This window comes from Podarcis erhardii (genome assembly GCF_964252035.2).
Source record: "Podarcis erhardii genome assembly, chromosome: 3".
Classification (NCBI taxonomy): Eukaryota; Metazoa; Chordata; class Lepidosauria; order Squamata; family Lacertidae; genus Podarcis; species Podarcis erhardii.
Genome location: NC_138507.1, coordinates 37,882,750 through 37,899,595, shown reverse-complemented (window position 1 = coordinate 37,899,595; position 16,846 = coordinate 37,882,750). Strand labels below are relative to the sequence as shown.

At 42.7% G+C, this 16,846-nt stretch overlaps 1 long non-coding RNA gene across 16 annotated transcripts in view; it reads left to right on the top strand.

Annotated features, from left to right (window-relative positions):
• LOC309339338 overlaps positions 1-16,846 on the top strand; it is a 77,640-nt gene that overhangs the window by 4,988 nt on the left and 55,806 nt on the right. For 15 of the 16 annotated variants that reach the window (XR_014155188.1, XR_014155189.1, XR_014155190.1 and 12 more), the window contains one exon: positions 4,086-4,153. This is a non-coding gene — a long non-coding RNA (uncharacterized lncRNA). Of the gene's footprint in view, positions 1-1,904; positions 2,830-4,085; positions 4,154-16,846 lie in introns of those variants that run through there. The other variant, XR_014155199.1, reaches the window with a different exon arrangement.

Sequence of the window (16,846 nt, the reverse complement as noted above, 5' to 3'; positions counted from 1 at the left end):
ATGAAACCAATTTTCTCAAGTCATGTCTACTCATCTGACATCAGGTATGACATAGGTAAAGCTGCAGCTGCTAAGGAACAGTTGGGAGCCTTGAGAATGCTCTCCCTATTGCTTCTTTTCAAATGTGGCTTGAATTTGGCACACTTTAAATTTGGTGCCACTTAAACTTGAAGTAATTAGGGATGTGGGTGGCGCTGTGGCTTAAACCACAGAGCCTAGAGCTTGCCGATCAGAAGGTTGGCGGTTCGAATCCATGCGACGGGGTGAGCTCCCGTTGCTCGGTCCTTGCTCCTGCCAACCTAGCAGTTCGAAAGCACAGCAGAGTGCAAGTAGATAAATAGGTACCACTCTGGTGGGAAGGTAAATGGCATTTCCGTGTGCTGCTCTGGTTCGCCAGAAGCGTCTTAGTCATGCTGGCCACATGACCTGGAAGCTGTACGCCGGCTCCCTCGGCCGGTAAAGCGAGATGAGCGCCGCAACCCCAGAGTCATCTGCGACTGGACCTAATGGTCGGGGTCCATTTACCTTTACCTTTAAAGTTGAAATTGATGCTGAATGCAAGATGTTTGATCTGGAGTGGTCACACATGGGAGCTCCCTAAAGGAGCCAACCTGACGGCACTGCTTGCATATGGCACCAAATTACAAATTACTCTGAATGCAAGCCGTGCTTGCAACGGAAGAATTAGGAGTCCTGTCATTTTGCTAGCATGGTTTTCAGTTGCTGCTGTTTACATTTGGTCCCGAATGCAGGCTGCGTTGCTTTGGCCATCTGATGTCATAGGATGTTGGGTGGTTGACTGGTAGGTTGTCCCTCCCAGCTGTCAAACGTGGCATGTAGACTACTGGCCCGCAGATCAGACAAGGTTCTTCAGCCCAAGTAAAGTTCTGGAGACATAGAGCTTACTTAACTAAATAGTTTGAAATTTTAATCTGCCTTCAGCTAACAGTTATTTCTCTTTGGATTTGGGTATATATCATATGTGGCCACTTTAGATCTTCCCATGTTCCATTCAAATCAAGGGACATGAGTACTGTGAAAACACATCATTCTGTGCTTTTATGTGTTACAATGGAATGTCTGTTGTGCCTGGATGGATGGGTGGGTGGGTAATTAACTGGTGAAAGTTTGTGTTGTAGTAATACCTGCAGTCCCTGCTAGAACATTTTTATAAAGCAATGTTCATCTAGATCAGCAAATACTGAGCTGTGAGGCTGGCTCTCCTAAGGAGGCATGGATAATTCCATGGAGAGGTACATGAACCTCATGCGGGTATTGATAAGAGTACCGTATTTTTTGCTCCATAAGGCTGAGCCGGACCATAAGGCGCACCTAGTTTTTAGGGGGGAAAATCAAAATAAATCTTATTTCTCCCCCAGCCCCAAAGAGTAGCTTCTCCCAGAGCTTCTGGGGCTGTCAGGGGAAGCCCGGGGTCCCCCCCGAGCCCCAAAGAGCAAAGAAGCCAAGACAGTGAGTGGGATGGATCCTGCTCGCTGTCTTGGCATCGTTTTTAGCCACGCGCAACCTCTCCAGCCGGGAGAGGCTGAGCGCGGGTTTGGCAGAAGCCAAGTTAGCAAGCGGGATGGATCCCGCTCGCTGTCTTGGCTTCCTTTTTAGCTGCGGGGCTGGGGGCGGGGGAAGCCCGAGCTTCCCCCGACCCCAGCCCCCAAAACAGGTCGGGGAGCGGCAGCAAGGTTGCGCGCAGCCTTGCCTCTGCTCCCGGAGCTTGCAGGGCTGGCGGCGGAAGCCCGGGTCCCCCCCCCCAGCCCCAGGGACCACATATTCGCTCCATAAGACACACAGACATTTCCCCTTAGTTTTTAAGAGGAAAAAAGTGTGTCTTATGGAGCGAAAAATACAGTACATTGTTAGAAGCTGTGCCTAGCTTCTTGTGCTGATTTCTGGAGGTGGCAATGGATGCGTTCCAAAAGTGCAGTCCTACACAGCTATTAAGAAATAAGCCTTATTTAGTTCAAAGGGACTTGCTCCTGGGTAAATGTATATCAGATTGCAGCCTAATATACCTTCTGTAGAAAAAGTGGGTAGATAAACCTTTTCTCCTTCACAGTGTAAGAATATTGGAATTCATCCTGCTGGGCAGTAGATGCATTTCAACAGCTAACACATTTTTTTAACTCAAAGTTATGTTTATTGCTGGACATCTGTGGGGTTTTTTTGCATGTTGATATTTAAGCATGGCTAAAATGCTTTTCCATTTAACATACAGCAAGAGTTAATTCTGAATTGCACTGAGGAAAAGGTATAATATTAACAGAACTTGAAGTACATGACCTTGAGAATATAATAATGTCAGTGTTCCAGTTGGTAGGTCACATTTTTGGTTAATTAACCATGAGAATGTCCAGGTTTGTTGGCCATAAGTTGTTGCTCCTCTCATAGCTTATCCCATGTAATATACTGAGTTATACCTGTTAAGAGAAACACTCTTAAGTTTACTGAGTTTTCTAAAAACAAAAAAAAATTCCTATAATATAATACTTTAAGTGGGAAGAACTTTCTTACATCTCATGTGGGGCCATAAATTGCATTGTACAATAAATAAATAAATAAACTCTTAAATTTTGGGGACTTCAGTTGAAGTAAGTTATCCCCAAGGAGTTAGTTGTCAGCGCAGTATGTTAAGAGCTGATGATTTGCTGCCAGACAAAATGTTATGTGATCCGCAGTGAAGATTTATTATATTGTCAAAATTATATAGCTGTTGCATTTGTTTGTATTGGAAATCTACTCTGAAGAACCTTGAGGACCAGAACATTCATTACTTTCAAATGGACTTAATAGCCTAAATCTGTTCAAGTTTACTCAGAAGTAAGTTCCATTCTGTTTGATGGGATTTACTCCCAACAAAGTGTGAACAGGATTGAACTCTTAAGAAAACTAGCAACTGCTGTGGTCCATTAAATCTTTCCATACTTAGAGAGCTCCTATTTTATAATGCTAAACACCAAAGAAACCTGAAGTGCAATCTACACATGTCCCATTTGATAATTTGGTATAAAAGTGTTAAATGCAGGATTTGAATTGATGCTGAACAGGTGAAACACATTTATTGCATGGGAGTTCTATTTAATGCAGGCGTTTATTGGTGCTTTTCTGGAGTTTCTTTGGTAATTTCAGGAAATGTGTTTTATGCAGAAAGAGGCAGCATTCTGGTTCCCATTTCAGTAAATAAGTCAGGAACAAATGAAATATGAGTTTTTTGTGAACTATAGTTTGCAAATAAGGACCCAGCCTCTCTTGTCTTTCTTCCTTTCCTTTAATTGGTGATATTAACCATGGTTTACTAATTTTATTCAAAGGCAGATTACAGCTGGTATGTCCACACACTCACTTGGTTATAGAACGCCACTATATACATAATAAAAGTTGGGTTTTTTTCCTTTGAGCAGCAGACATGCACATGATTTCACAAACTGCTTTTATGGCTCTCTGGAGTTTCAAAAGCAAGTTTCTGTATGAGGTGGTGATCGCTCTTCGAGAAATGCAAGACCAAAGCCGGGTTAGGGGGTGCAGAATTCTGAACATTATAACTGCAGACCATTATAATTGCAAAGTTTAATGTAGAGAAATATGATTTTAAAAACTAATCCAAATTAAACAGCTTTAAAATGCAGTAAAGACTTGTTTCAAGATGCTCAGGGGTCTGATTATGGCTTAATTATTTGATAATAAAAGTTGCAAAATAAAGAGTCATAAAATAAGTGCATAATATCCATTAACTCTGCTTCTTGGTGTTAATGGTACTTCTGTAAATTTGTTTGAATCACCTATAATTGCATATAACATGCAGTCTTGGATAGTGAATGCATTAGCCACCATGAGCTGAAGTGAATATTAGATGACTGACAGCTTGACAGAATTGGAAGTGGGTCATGCAATATAATCTTAAGCTTAGAATACTCTTCTTAACCAGAGCTTAACTGAGTTTTGTGAGCTTTCCTGCCATTTATTAAACTCGATTCAACAGTGGTATAGAAAAAAAAAATCTTCCAGTCGCAGGATCTTCTTCAATTAAATGTTGAATATGGAATGAAAATTTTGCTGTTCTTTTTCTTAATTTCTAGGAGCAAGTGCAGCATTCCAAAGATATGTGGTCATGTGATAGCAATTCAAATGAAAAGCGTGGGTTCTGGTAAGTAAAGCTTTTATTCCTCTAGCATCCAAGTATTTCTCAAATAGATTAACTAATTTTGCTCACATAATAAAGAATGGATTTTGATAAATGCAATCCATGTGTACCTTTCTCGGGAGCAAAGGTTGCAAGCATTTGGGTTACCAAGATAAGGCAATACTATTCACTGATGCCCCAGCCATATTCTTGGTAGCTTGGTTGCACTGCCGATCAGTTAATATTTGAACTCAGTATTTCCTAAAATTACTCTTAAAGAGTGCTGTTGAATAGTGAAATTAACTTAATTTGGGGAGTGGGTTAGGGTGATGATGATTATGATTATTATTTATACCCCCGCCTATCTGGCTGGGTTTCCCCAGCCACTCTGAGTTGCTTCCAACAGAATAATAATAATAATAATAATAAGCGATAAAACATCAAACATTAAAAACTTCTCTAAACAGGAAATATTTTAGTAGCTAGAAAATTCAAACAGAACTTGACACACACAGCAATGCAGGGGAATAGTGAACACTGTAATACCATTGTCCTGCATTAACGGGGCCCCTAATTATACTGTGAAAACTAAGCAGTTTAGATATGACCTTGCCTTGACTTTGATACAGATATAATCTATTTGATGTCTGAGAGGGGGCCATACATATGGAAAGTGAAATGCTGTATTGTTGACACAATGTCCTTCATCTAATGAATTCAAACAACCAAGAACTTGTATTCTTTCAACAAATTAGAGAGATAATATACCTGCAGAATGAGAAGCTAATCTTTACTTTGTGACAAAGCATAATTAAACTAAAATAACTTGCCTCTACAATGACTGACCTGGGCAGAGTGTCAAAGCATGTGGTGTGTATATTCACTGTCTCTTTGTGCTTTGTGAAACTTCAGTATTTGCACCTGATCCCTTCTACTCTTTGAGCACTACCTAATGTAGGAATGCCACGTTTGTACCTGTCTGCAGTGTGTAGGCCCACAAATATTCTGTTTGTAGCGCACTGAACTGGGCACTACGGCATGAATTCAAAGCTATGTTTGAAATCTTTTCTAAGCTAGATAGAGTGATGGAAAGTTGATCCTTGTCTGGAGTGGTATAGGGATGCCAACTGCTAAGAATTCCTGGAATGCACAGCACTGAAAGTTTGCTTTGTTCCCTTAGTGACTTGACCCATTGAGAAAATGTGGTTCCCTAGGAGGTTTTAATAGCTTAAACTTTAGTAGTGAATAAAAGGAACCAACTCCTATATGATCTTAGCTTGTTTTCACCTGCTGTCTGAAAAATGAATTTTCTTAACCTTCGTGTGGAATAACCCAACCTTGTACTTTTGAAAGAATGATTTGTGTGAGTTCTTCACATTTATCAGTTATAATACTGCAAGTTCCTGCATTCCAAATAACCATAATGCTCTCACAAGCCAGGTTTCTTTTAAGTCTCATTGGGAATATTTTAGGTATGGGTCACTGACCTGTCTTCATTTTAACCAACTGATTTACAATAATTGCCTGGAAAAACACCAGTGAATATCACTTCGCTGTGTGAGTAGTTTTGTTTTCTAACTGTTCTTGCCTTGTGTCCTTGTAGCCAGGTGGGCAGCTGAGTGGAGTTTACGGTTATAAAAAGCTAGGATTAAGGTAGGATAATTTGTTAAGATGTTACAAGAAACCATGGTTAATGCAAAATGAGATCCACAAATCATGGTTTCAGATTGTGCTTTGTTGGCTACAGAAAAAAAGAAGAGTTAGTTGACTGTGGACATTCAGATAATCCATGCAGATAATCTGACATACACATAATCCATATCTGAGCATTGCACCCAAACACAATGCATAAGTCTCCACTATTTTGTCATGCAAAAGCAAGTAAATCCTTCATCATTAACTCTGGAATTCGCATGGCTTGGAAGCGGGTAGCATGCAGCACCTGTGTTTTCATTTCTTCTTTGCAAACAAAGCAGATTAGGTGAGTTGAGAAACTAGTTTTATTAAGATAAACTTAATCCTGTAATATTTCCCCTCTGTGACTTGTGGTCAGGTCTTTCCATGAAGCGTGCTATAAACTCCCTTTTCTCTGACAAAGCAAACAACAGGGTTGAATAAAAAGCACACAGGTCATCTTGAGTAATGTGACTTTACTCACTTGGTTTTAAAGCAGGGGTAACTGACATGGCTGAGCTCCAGATGTTGTTGGACCACAGCTGTCACCAGCCCCCTTGTGCTATAGCAGTAGCTGCCTTGATGTGGTGGTTAAGAATGTGAACTGGGAAATCTCTGGTTTAAATGTCTCCTTGGTTAGGAACTTGTTACGTAGCCTTACACAGATCACTTTTTGACTTTTGGTCTGTAATATGAAGAGAGCACAGGCCTATTGCACAGGCCTCTTCTAAAGTTAATGAGTGAACATTGAACACTTTTATATAAAACCAACCATATAGATGCCCTTAGGAAACCACAGGAGGTGATGCAGCAGTAACTGTAAAATCATTCCGACCAGCGTTAATGTTTTTCTTCTTACCACTTTTAATTCTGTTGGAAGCAACAGATTTACAGATCAGTCTATAAACAGTATTAGCCCAAATATTGCCTTTCTTCTTTTGTGCTGGTTACAAATGTGAAAACTGCCTGCATGTAGTAACCATTAAGGGCAGGGTTTACCAAATGAGTCCTGTTAATGGAAGCTGTGTGCAAGAAGTTGCCCGATGGTGTTTCCGTCCTCCCTCTGTGTGCCCCCACCTCCCAAAAAATAGGCTTGGGGGATCAGGAGAACCACAGAATGACACAGGGGGAGGAGAGGGACAGTTGTTCTGCCTAGCAAGCTGTTCAACATGCCATTGAGTTCTTCCCTAAATCTATAACTCCTAAGGTATTTGGGTGCACCTGCCTGTTACATAACCTTTGATTACTACCAGATCTTCATAAAATAGGAAAGAAAAGCTTTGCAGTCTCTTGCAGCAGTCTTCCTCCAGGAGGAGAGTTGGGAACAGTCACCTTAGTCAACTTGCCTGGATCTAGTTGTAGGTTAACGATAAAGCAAAACAACTAAGGAATGTATATTGCTGTTGACAGTGAGCGACTGTAAACATCCTCGACTGGAAGCTGTGAAGCTGCAGATGGGGCTTTCAGTCGGATGTTTGCAGCTGCCAGCTGCCACAGGCGTCAAACATTCAGAAATCTTTTAACATGTTGTAAAAAGAAAGAGGAAGTTCTAGGTTACCTTAAGTTCTAGACCTTAAGAAAGCAACTTGACAAAGAACAATGCATTGTGGGGAGTAGAGTAAATAACTTGTCATGGTAATGGAATACAGTGGTACCTCGGGTTACATACGCTTCATGTTACATACGCTTCAGCTTACAGACTCCGCTAACCCAGAAATAGTGCTTCAGGTTAAGAACTTTGCTTCAGGATGAGAACAGAAATCGTGCTCCGGTGGCGCAGCAGCAGCAGGAGGCCCCATTAGCTAAAGTGGTGCTTCAGGTTAAGAACAGTTTCAGGTTAAGAACGGACCTCCGGAATGAATTAGGTACTTAACACGAGGTACCACTGTATAAGTAAGTGACTGGCAGTGATGTGGGCTTTGCAGAAAATTATGAATTGGTTTTTGTTTTTTTTTTGTTTTTTTGGAAAATTGTGCATTTTTTTGCATTAGATATAGGTGTGGTTTGAAATGAACATCCCATTTGCAGGTGGCAAAAAGAGGGAGCAGCTGTTTTAGGGACCGTAGTTTTTTCTGAAACAGTTTTACCATGGGGGGGGGGTTGCTAAAGAGGGCTTTTAACCTCCCCCTCCTTTTTGTTGACCCCTATCACACAGTGGAACGCTTGACTACTGCCTCATTTCAAACCACAAAGGGTGCTTTATTGATTCTGCTTCACCAAATTTTGAAATATTTAAATAGAGGAAAATTTATAAAAGCAACCGTGTGGTTTAAATGTTATAGCCGAATAATTTCTAAGAAAATCTTTGAAAATATGTTTTTTTGGAAAACTTATAAATATTGTAAGACTTGATAACACCTTCTCTTACACTGTTCAAATTTAAAGGGAGGCAGTGAGAAGACCGAGAATTGCCACCAAACTCATCTTAGCTGTACTTTTATATTTATTATATATGCATGCTTCCTAGAATTTGTCACCTAAAGGTCATAACAGTTTTATTACAGCTGCCTAATTTTATTTGTATGGCATAATGAATGGATACTAATTTGGATTTATATTAGTGCTGCAGTTTTCAAATGGGAACTTTCCCCCTCTATACAGCTTTTGATAATGTGTGCGTATCTTCCTCAAAGCCTTTGCAAGACCTTGGATCAAGGCACCTCCCTCACCGTTCACAAGACATCTCTGGCCCCAGCTGCACTATGCATTCAAAGCAATTCTTTATCACTTTAAACAGTCATAGCTTCCCCCAAGGAATCCTGGGAACTGTATCTTTAGGGGAACTGTGCCTTAAGGGTTCTGAGTGTTTTTGGGAGACCCCTATTCCTCTCACAGAACTACAATTCTCAGAGTGGATTGACAATCCTTCCCAGGGAACTCTGGGAATTCTGCTTGGACTACTGCAGTGCGCTCTACATAGGGCTGCCTTTGAAGGTGACTTGGAAACCAGAACTAATCCAGAATGTGGCAGCTAGACTGGTGACTGGGAGCAGTCGTTGGGACCACCTAAAGGCTCTATACTGGCTCCCAATATGTTTCCAAGCACAATTCAAGGTGTTGGTGCTGACCTTTAAAGCCCTAAATTGCCTTGGCCCTGTATACTTGAAGGAGCATCTCCACCCCCATGGTTCAACCCGGACACTGTGCTCCAGTGCCGAGGGCCTTCTGGCTGTTCCCTCATTGAGAGAAATGAGGCTACAGGGAACCAGGCAAAGGGCCTGTGCAGCAGTGGCACCCACCCTGTGGAACGTCCTCCCATCAGATGTCAAGGAGATGAGTAACTATACTGTATAACCTTTAGAGGACATCTGAAGGCAGTCCTGTATAGGGAAGTTTTTTAATGTTCAATGTTTTATTATGTTTTATATATGTTGGAAGCTGCCCAGAGTGGCTGGGGCAACCCAGTCAAATGCGTGGGGTACAAAACAACAACATCATAAATAAAATTGTAGCTATGTGAGGGCTATGGGTGTCTCCTAACAGCTCTCAACATCCTTAACAAGCAGCTGTTCCCAGGATTCGTTGGAGGAAGCCATGACTTTTTAAAGTAGCATAAAGCTGCTTTATTTGGAATACTGCAGATGGGGCTATAGTCGTCCCAGTTCAGGAACTGCATCCCACCTGCCATGACAACCAAACTACTTTTCACAGGTTATCACAAGGGCATGATGGCTAGTGGCCACCTTTTTTTGGGTAGCCAGTGCTGCAGTACCAGCTCACTTTGTTGAGCTGGAGCATGCCTGCCTACGGATGTCTAGATCATTCTATTTCTAGGCCGTGTCACTCATAAGTCAATGCCACCCCATTTTTGCATTAAATGTGCCTTCTTTTGCACAAAAATATTCCCACAAATTCACATGTATTTAAATATGTTATTTCTAGATATGTGTTCTCTTTAAAATGCTTGTGTTTTTAATGCATTTTCGAGCCAAAACTCAAACATTTGGAGAGGTCTATGTTGTTTGTTAATTGCATTCATATGCTGCCTTTCTGCCAAGGCAGTTAAGAATTTAAAAAGAATAAACACAACCGTTCGCTGTAGTACAGGAAGTGCTGATCAGGCCAGTTTGTAAAGGAATTTGCAAATATCAGATTCCTCAGACATCCCTTCTCCTACCACTGTTCTTGCAAGGTGTGCCCTGTTAGTTTGTTTTTAAAGTGCAGTATATATATATATACACCCCCCCTCAATTCCACTTAGCTTACAAATTAAACATACAGTAGACAAACTTGCCTTGCTGCTCTGTCTATGATGCCTAGGCAAGTTTCCCTCTCCTCTCCCCACAGTTACAAATGTAGCAGAAGCATCTGCATAATAATGATATCTGATTAAGTAGTCATCGCGCTGAAGATGTCTTACAATTTCAGATATGTGATGACCTGGTCTCTAATGCACCAGTGTAAATGAGTGCGACATTTAATAGGGGAAATACTCTTTAATTGGTGCAATTGTTCAGGGAAGTTTTTAATCTGTGATATTTTAGTGTATTTCTGGTTTTTATGGAAGCCGCCCAGAGTGGCTGGGGAAACCCAGCCAGATGGGCGGGGTACAAATAATAAATTATTATTATTATTATTATTATTATTATTATTATTATTATTGGCTTTAATAAGTAATGCAGCGTTTTATTTCTTTATTGGAAAGAAGGTTCAGAAACACTTCCTCTAATAGAGAACTTGTCCATTGTGTGTGCTGGTGGAAATGGAATCAAAATGGGGCCACTGAGAAATCAAAGTTTTTTTAATTGGTGGGGAATCCCAGGGTTTTGCCATTTTTTAATTTTTAAAAAGGAACCCCTAAAAACCGCTCAATGGGGATTAAGTGTGCTTAGTAGCCACAAAATTGTGTGTGTCAGTAGGGAAATAAAAGATGGAGGGGTTGGGGGGACGACCAGTGTAGAATGCCCCACTTGAGCGCTTTACAGCTTACAGTATCCTGAAGGAGGTCATTGTTGCCTAGCTAGAATCCTGAACGGAAGCAATCCTGCTGTGAGTGGTGAGGACACATCGTGACATTTTGTTTAGCCCATGCTTGTTAAACCTAAAATGAATCCTGTGTACTGCTATCTGCACTGCTACCTAGTTCCTTGGTTGTCTTAAAACGGTTAGAAGAAAGAAGGCAATGTGTGTGTTGAATCACAGTTAGTTTTTACAAAATGTCCAGCAAAGTGAGTGAGTACCATAGTTAAAACCCCTCTGAGAGACCTGCATTCTTTCTCCAGCCGTCATGTAGTTCGGCCTTGCCCTTTTCATCCTCAGCGCGGCCTGGATCTTGATTCCTCTGCAAGACATGCCTTCCATGTTAATAAATTATTAACATTGTAAAGTGCTCTGCGCACCCTAAAGTCTTGTCATGTCATTGGTTCCTTTGTCATCCTGAAAAGCTAAAGCATGTGGTTTTCCCCCATTTTTTTTATAAAACAAAATTATTCCCGCTATATGACATGGGAACCGTTGTGAAAAGAGGCTATTGTGTTTTGTATATAAATTCCTAGAAGGAAAGCATGATGTAATTTCTGGCAGAACAGGCATCTATTTTTACTGTTTTCTGTGTTTATGCCTAATGTCCGAAAAGACTTCATTTAGTCTGACAACTGAAAGTGCTTCTTGTGATCTTGAGTTTTGGACACTGTTTTTCTATGGCGAAAATTAATTAAAACGGAGAAACAGTTAGAATGCTATGTCCTATGTTTTGCTTTAGAAACACCTGTTTCCAGGTCAGTTTGGCTGGGGGGAACTGCTGTTCAGAAACCAGAAGTTTTAAATCCATTTTAGGCATCTGTGACTAGTTGAACCAATGCTTTCTCACCTAGACCAGTTTATCTAGTCCTACATTAAGCTAATTCTAACTAGTGTCACCAAATACTTATCTGTAGTTCTCATAACGTTACCTGTCCAGCATTGTGCTTGCAACGACCTACCATATTTTCTAGCCTCTGTTTGAGCAACAGAATTGTAGTTGGAAGAGACTATCCAGGACAGTTCTGGTTGGCTCATCTCAAAAAGTATACAGTACTGCAGAACTGGAAGAGGTAGAGTGCCGGGGGGAGGGGGGCAGCGGCGAGGAATCAATTAAAATGAGGATGGTGTTGAGTATTTTCTCTTATCAATGAGGAAAGGCTGAGAAAGGCTCCGGTTGTGAACGCCAAGCTCCTCTGTCTGGATATTGCTGGAGAAGCAGACCATGGGAGTAAAAGAACCTTGATCTGCTCCAGCATATCAATTGATGTTAAAACAAGGTATTCCGTGCACAAGGCATGGCTTATAGAACATGTGGGGAACCTCAGATTCTGCTCGACTACAGCTCCTATAATCCCTGACCAGCAGTGTAGTATTAAATTTTTTAATGCAGGAGTTCATCAAGACGGACTCCATAGCCGTAACGAACAGTTGTGATCTTTCTTCCTTTCATTGTTTAAATATTTGTGGAATGTCTCTGCATGTTCTGGTCCCTTGAGGCTTTTTGCTTTGTTGTTCATTGTAACCTTTTAAGTTATACTAACATGATGCCTACTAAAACAGTTATTCTACCACATATGATCCTTCCTTACGTGTCAGCAACACTCACATTGGGGTGGAAATCATTCGCTTTATATCTAAATGTGAATGCCTGTCCTTATGCAGCCAATACGGTGCCAGCTATGCAGAAGAGACAGGGACCAGCCGGCTTGGGAGAACTCCAAGGTTTGCAGAAATGGGGAATATATCTATCTATCTATCTATCTATCTATCTATCTATCTATCTATCCATCCAAGGAGGAAACAGCCCAGTGAGGTTGAGCACGCTCAGTAGCTACAGAACTCTGAGTGACTTTTAAAGGATGGGGCAGGGAGAGAATACAAGAACTTAACCTTTTATTTATTAAAAAAATATTATGTGCCACGTAATGAAAAATAATAATAAAGGTGGTTGACACAAGCTCCATCCATATTCATTTTACAGGGGAGGTACTATATCTGTTCCTTGGTATTCACGGGCTACATTGGTTCTCCATGCATCCCTATCAATTCTGTGATTTGCCTGCTAAATTCCTTTAGGGTTCTTTTTGGTGCTGTTTGAATGCAAGCAATTTGGAGGCAGCTATTTTTAACAATATCTTTCAAAGAATCCATTTCGAACTGCAAGCAGCAAGGCTCTGAAGTGCCAAGCATCTGTGACTTCAATTGAATTCCTGTACAGTTTACTAAGTGATGAAGCTTATATATATATATATATATATATAGATCACTTCCTGGTGCAACTGGACTTCTCCGCAACCCTTCCCCTCCGCAGGGAGGTGGGACCGATTCGGATGGTCCGCCCCCGCCACTTAATGGATCCAATTGGCTTCCAGAGAGTGGTAGGGGATGCTTTATCCCAAGTTGATGGCCTTTCAGCTGATTCCCTGGTGGCCCGCTGGAATGCGGAGTTAACCAGGGCTATTGACTGTCTGGCTCCGAAGCGCCCTCTCCGATTGCATGGAGCCCGGACAGCCCCGTGGTTTTCCCCGGAGCTGAGGGTGATGAAACAATCGTTGAGACGGCTAGAGCGCCGGTGGCGGAAAACTCATTCTGAATCAGACCGGACACGGGTTAGAGCTCAACGTCGAGCCTACCAAGTGGCAATGGCGACGGCGAAGAGGGCCTTCTTCACCGCCTCCATTGCATCTGCAGAAAACAGCAGCAGGAGACTTTTTCAGGTGGTTCGCAATCTATCAGAACCACCTGTACCACCGGGGCCTGGTAGGGACCCCAAGATCTCCTGCAATGCTTTTGCAAAGTTTTTTGCAGATAAAATCGCTCAGATTCAGAAGGAGGTAGACTCCACCGTGGGAGCAGGGCCAGGGCGGGAGAGTGCTAGAGTTCTGTCTGGTCCTGTTACATGGGATCAATTCCAATCTGTTACCTCCGAGGATGTGGACAGGCTGCTTGGACGAGTGAAACCGACCACCTGTCTCTTTGATCCTTGCCCATCCTGGCTGATAAAAGCGAGCCGGGAAGGGCTGGGCGATGGGATCTGCGGGGTGGTGAATGCTTCCCTCTGTGAGGGAGCCTTCCCAGACCCGCTGAAAGAGGCGGTCATTAAACCGCTTCTTAAAAAAACATCTTTAGACCCGGCCAATTTGGCCAACTATCGCCCAGTCTCAAATCTGCCATTCTTGGGCAAGGTGATTGAGCGGGTGGTTGCTGAACAACTCCAAGCATGCCTGGAGGAAACGGACCATTTGGATCCCTTCCAATCGGGATTCAGGCCTCACCATGGGACTGAAACTGCCTTGGTCGCGCTGGTTGATGATCTCCGGCGGGCTAGGGACAAAGGTGAGAGCTGTTTCCTAGTTCTGCTGGATCTCTCAGCGGCCTTTGACACCATCGACCATAACATCCTTCTGGACCGTCTAGAGGGGCTGGGAGCTGGGGGCACTGTTATACAGTGGTTCCGCTCCTTCCTCCTGGGCCGTGTCCAGAGGGTGGTGGTGGGGGGTGAGTGTTCAGACCCCTGGGCTCTCACTTGTGGGGTGCCTCAGGGTTCTGTCCTCTCCCCCATGCTTTTTAATATCTATATGAAGCCGCTGGGAGAGATCATCAGGGGGTTTGGACTGGGTGTTCATCAGTATGCAGATGACACCCAGCTCTACCTCTCCTTTAAATCAGAACCAGTGAAGGCAGTGAAGGTCCTGTGTGAGTGCCTGGAGGCGGTTGGAGGTTGGATGGCGGCTAACAGATTGAGGTTGAATCCTGACAAGACAGAAGTACTGTTTTTGGGGGACAGGAGGCGGGCAGGTGTGGAGGATTCCCTGGTCCTGAATGGGGTAACGGTGCCCCTGAAGGACCAGGTGCGCAGCCTGGGAGTCATTTTGGACTCACAGCTGTCCATGGAGGCGCAGATTAACTCTGTGTCCAGGGCAGCTGTCTACCAGCTCCACCTGGTACGCAGGCTAAGACCCTACCTCCCCGCGGACTGTCTCGCCAGAGTGGTGCATGCTCTAGTTATCTCACGCTTGGACTACTGCAATGCGCTCTACGTGGGGCTCCCTTTGAAGGTGACCCGGAAACTGCAATTAATCCAGAATGCGGCAGCTAGACTGGTGACTGGGAGTGGCCGCCGGGACCACATAACACCGGTTCTGAGAGATCTGCATTGGCTCCCAGTACGTTTCCGAGCACGATTCAAAGTGTTGGTGCTGACCTTTAAAGCCCTAAACGGCCTCGGTCCTGTATACCTGAAGGAGCGTCTCCACCCCCATCGTTCAGCCCGGACACTGAGATCCAGCGCCGAGGGCCTTCTGGCGGTTCCCTCATTGCGAGAAGTGAGGCTACAGGGAACCAGACAGAGGGCCTTCTCGGTAGTGGCGCCCGCCCTGTGGAACGCCCTCCCATCAGATGTCAAAGAGATAAAGAATTACCTGGCGTTCAGAAGACATCTTAAGGCAGCCCTGTTCAGGGATGTTTTTAATATGTAATGCTGTATTGTTTTTAATACTGATTGGGAGCCGCCCAGAGTGGCTGGGGAAACTCAGCCAGATGGGCGGGGTATAAATAATAAATTATTATTATTATTATTATTATTATTATTATATATATATATATGTGTGTGTGTGTGTGTGTGTGTGTGTGTGTGTGTGTGTATGTATATGTATATCCTGGAAGTTTTTAGAAACTTGCAAGACTAAATTCCTCTCTTTACCACACTTATGGACACTTTAGTCTTTTTGCACTAAATTCTACACTTAAAGGCAAGGATGGTTTGTTTTTTCTAAAGTAGATTGCTTGTTTGATACGTTGAATCGAGGGTACAGTTATTGGGCGTAGGTGTGATCTCCCCCATCACCACCCCAACCAGAGCTAGGTGATCTTGCGCCCCTGGCAGAACTGTTCAGATTGCACCCCCTAGCCATGGACAAATTAGCTCTTCTTTCCGCCTCTCCTCCAACCCCCCCTCCACCCATTCAGTTCACCCTCTAATTAAAACCTTTTCTTATGAGGCAATAATCGATATTTTTATTTATAGACATATTTATGTACATATTTTTAACCAATTTTGCGCCCACCCCTGGCAGGGGCCCACTTTGCCACCCCCTAACTACGGCCCTGACCGAAACCAAAAGCTGTAAAACAGGCAAACGTTCTGGTTTGAATCCATAAATAGATCGTTGTCTGTCTCTTTGTAAAGTATCTTTACTTTAAAGTAAAGTATCTTTACTGTAAAGTATCTTTACTTGCCCTTAAGACTCACCAGCTGTTAATGGGATTATATAGTTTGGTGCAATAATAGTTCTTAAATGAGCAGGGTCACTATTTCCCTCTTGAGAGATAGGCAGACTTACCTCTTCTTTGAAACTGCTGCACTTAACAGTTTCCAGTTACTTGCAAGGTGTGTCAGCACTGGAATGCACGCCTGTCAAAATTGCCAGTCCTGTGAGTGGTTGTGCAACATGAGCCAGTATCAAAAGTTATGATATGCATCATATCCTAGAAAATGCTCCCCACCCATTTCAGATTGAAGTAATTTACCAAAAATGCTGTTTAAAGGTAGTTCGTATTTGGTATTATGTAGCTAAACTGCTTGGGAGTCTTAGGATCTGCATTTTTGTGGATCCAACCCTCTTTCTCTATCACTGATAAGAAGCAATTTCACATCCTCCAGCTACGCCCAAATGTGCAGTTTCTACAGAAGTATGCAAAACCTCAGTTCCCATCAGTAGGAGCCCCCCCCCCTGCAAAAAAATAAAGTTTCATTATACAACTTATGCTAACACAACTTAGCCTCTGTTGAACATAAGTCTCCCTATTTCTGCAGAATAAGCCTTGCTACTGGCTTAGGTATAGAACTAACATATCCATCCTTCCAAAAAGCACCTGTTTTTTTAATAAAGCAACACGTGTTTGTTATGTGCAATATGAACTTGACTTTTATTTATTTGTTAGCTCTGGAAAAGATAACTCTATATAGTGGTGGGCGTTACATTCTTCATACCTACTTCTTGACAGTGGTACCTCGGGTTAAGTACTTAATTTGTTCCGGAGGTCCGTTCTTAACCTGAAACTGTTCTTAACCTGAAGCAC